Consider the following 3895-nt stretch of genomic DNA (forward strand, 5'->3'; position numbering starts at 1 on the left):
GGGAGGGGGATAGAAAGTGTCTTCTCTCAAACCATAAATCATAGAAATTGAATTAGATCATCTCAAATTGAGGGACAAAAAGCCAGTTATAGATCCATTTCACGACACTGGCTGACATGGATTCCATTTGTGACTCACTGAGTAGCATTACTTATTCTGAGTGCTCCTCTGACAATGCAAGCTCTTAACATGAAGACATGTGTAACGTTACAGGAGGAGAGAGCAAAAAGCAAAATCTGACAGTTTGCCTAGAAAGCAAACCCTGAGTGTCAAGCATTTCTGAAGCCTGTTCTCAGGGTCTCGCTTGAATTCTGCTGTTTGCATAGCTCAAAATTTATAAAATCCTATTCTCTTTTCCAGACACAATTACCACCATCAAACCATTTTCATCTCAACCTTAGGTCAGTAGACTACTAGAAAGCTAACTATGTGATAGGGATCCAGTCCCAGGGGGTGGGGAGGAGGGAGGGAGGGGAGCGGAACGTCAAAGAAGGGCTGCGACCTGAGAGCTGTGGCCTCCAGATGGCGGTGGGGACTGCACCCCTGGGAAAGCAAGCAGGGTGAATAAATACTCCAGTCACTCACTTCTCCTACCTCCTGATCCCCTGTCAATCCACTCTCATTTGAATCCATCTGGAAGCCAGGGGAAAAGGGTCTGCCCCATGCAGTCTGCAGCGGGCTGAGGAAGAGTGGAGAGTGGACACAGGCAGCAGACAGATAATATCCGGCATGGTACCCCACTATTCCAAGCATGCAGCTGATACCTTTTGTAAACAGGTTAGAAGTTATAGTTTAAAAAGCGGGGGAGGGTAGTTTCTTCAATTTATTCCTTGTGGGAAGCGCTTCATGTATCATTTATAATAACATCTGCTAGATATTTTATGTTATATCACCCTCATAATAACTGTGTAATGGGTGAAATAGCTTTGTTTTATAAATGATCAACGGGAAGCCTAAATGAGCTAAGGAACTGGCTTCACATTCCATTGCAAGAAGAGGAAGGAGCAGGGATGAGACCCAAGAACTCACTGATACCATAGTCCACGGGGTCTCCTCTGTCCTTCTTCCCTACAACAGAGATGCTGCCATTGTTCAGAACAAGTTAGAAGCCCTCCTCTGCTTGCTTTTACAGTGCTTTTAGGAGCCTCTCCCTTTCCCCCAAATCAGTCGCATTACTTTATAGGCACACATTTTTAACAACAGCCAAAGAAGATGGAGATGATTCATCCTCATCACGTTCACCAGATGTAAGGCCAGATGATGCTCGAGTATTTCCAAAAGTCAAATTAGCTTCTCTCTCCAGAGACTGAGGAGATTAAAAGTAAGCTCTGAATGACAACTCCAAAAGAAAAGTCTCAAGAACATCTGTAATGCCGGACATCTCAATGGAGAAGGTGGCACCTTTAAAACTGACAGCGGTTCTCTCACTGAATAATCTCAGGCCTCCAAGAGAGTTGCTTGTTTATAGGAGCTGGGAATTGGAAACAACCCAAATCTTTAAAAGCAAACATGTTGTGTACTACCTGCCTCCACCCCACCCTACCCTTCCTCACATGGAAATCAGCACAGGGATAGGAACTGGCTGCCTTGCCCACCGGCTCCACCCAGCTCTATGTATGGAGCCTGGGCATGGTAGATCCTCAGATATCTGTTGAATGAATGAATGGATAGAATTCCTCTTCCTTAACTAGAGCATATGTGTGTGTTTGACTCTTTGTGACTCCATGGACTATAGCCTATCAGGCTCCTCTGTCCAAGGAATTTCCCGGGTAAGAATACTGGAGCAGGTTGCCATTTTCTACTCCAGGGGATCATCTCGACCCAGGGATGGAACCTGCACCTCCTGCATCTCTGCATTGGCAGGCAGATTCTTTACCACTGAGCCACCTGTGAAACCCTCCTAGAGCATGACCTTTGTGTAAACATTTCATACCCTTTGGTGTCATTCTGCAAGAAGAATGGACAATAATAATGAATACAAAGCATTTTGTTTCCACCACTTATGAAGCCAGGAAATCACCTATAGAATTACCAATGGGAAAGTAAGAAAATAAATAACCCCCTCCTCCTCTCATCCTCTGCACCACACTCTTGCTTCCTCACACACTCAGGTGTCAAAAGAATCACCAGTTCTGTTTGGCAGACTTCAAGCATCCTTTTCTTGCAAGGCCATCCAAAATATAATGAGTATTATGACATCTCCTCCACAGCCGTGTAATCAGCTAATACTAAAAGTGCTAAGAGAGATGGCTTTTTTCTGGTTCACATCTAAAATGTAGACAATCAACCATGAATGCCTCAGGCTGATCGCATGCTGGGAGAAGCAATAATAATACGTCTGGCCAGATCTCCCTGCCAACTGGAAGGCCCAGGTTGGGGAGCAGATGTGCCGTGGAGGTGACGCATTTGGTCTTCAGTGGGGAGGGTCTGTGGGTCTCATCTGTCTTCTGCACCCCTACTGGTCAGCTCAGCGCTCAGCCCTAAAGCCAGCTGCTTAAGACCCTGCTCCTGTGTGAATCCTCCAGTCACAGGGACAGAAGCGTGCCCAAAGGAGAAGGCAGCCCAGGAGCGATCTGTGCCCTCATGGCATTGCCAGGCTTTGTTCACAGGCTCTTGTTTTCAATATGGTGTCAACCCTTCCTTTCTCCGCAGCCAGAGTTTGGTGGCATTCTTTCAGTTGATTTCTGTATTGCTCTGCTACACAACGGACGTCTAGCTCCTGCTTATACAGTCAGCACACAGATCCCGTGTCAGCTGGAAGCCACAGATGACCAACTGCAAGATCAATAGGCCTCTATCGCTGCCACATGAGGGAGACCCCAAGCTTATCAGTAGCATCATGATAAGTACCTATTTGCCTGACATCTCCTCAATCAATAACTTTGTTATTGTTTGCATTATCTGACTATAAGTTTGGTCAATATACCCAGCTAATGGGTAACATGAGCCAGGATTGCATTTCAATTTTTTTTTCTTTCAAGTTTAACTCTCTCTGCGCCAGCTTGAAGAAGTCACCAACTGAACCTTCCCAGCTCTACTTCCGCCTTTGCTGAGTTTCACTGAACCCCTCAAGACATAGGCTGTCTTGAGACAAGGAAGTTAAAGTTGTCCAGGTCTAAACCAAATTGAATAAACCCTGCCTCTCTTTGCTATTATTTTTTCTTAGGTTTTCATTAGGATAGGCAGATGGTTTTACATGTGTGTTTCCTTTACTTACTGCACTGGAGAAAAAAAAAAATCAACTAGCTAGTGTGTGGATCAAGATGTACAATGCAAATGGGAATTAACTGGTTGGAAAGTGGGCATTGGGGTAAACAAGTCTTGAGCCCATGAATAGCCTAAGATAGATGTGGTAACACCATAAAGTGAATAGAATAAAAGTAACTGTTCTTGAATTGTGCCACAAATCAGCCCTATGCACCACATCAGAAGGGCCCCAGCCATTGTGTGATGAGGAGTACTAGCAGACGGCGCAGCACGTGAAGACGGCTCCAGCTGGCCTCTCACCCCTCTCAGGACTGCATAGGGCTCTAGTACAAGATCAGGCCCAAGAGGTTACGGCTCATCATAAAAAGAGAAATAAAACTTGTAGTAACAACAGTGTGCAAGGCACAGAATGCTTTGATTTTCTTGTCACATTAAAAATATTTACTGGTTTCTCCAGTCCAGATTTAGTGGCAACCCCAAGTACAGAAGGAATAAACAAATTACTCACTTACCAGAACGAGCCTGGTAGTATTCATCACCCACTTCATCATTCTGCCTTCGGGGGCTTTTTTTTTTCCCTGTTTTGATTGGTGATAATAAGTTATTCATATATAACTGCATTGGTAATGGGGTATAAATTTATAGATCACAGAAGGTTTTTTTTTTTTAATAAATTTTGATAACTTTA

This window comes from Capricornis sumatraensis, chromosome 3 (assembly GCF_032405125.1).
Source record: "Capricornis sumatraensis isolate serow.1 chromosome 3, serow.2, whole genome shotgun sequence".
Classification (NCBI taxonomy): Eukaryota; Metazoa; Chordata; class Mammalia; order Artiodactyla; family Bovidae; genus Capricornis; species Capricornis sumatraensis.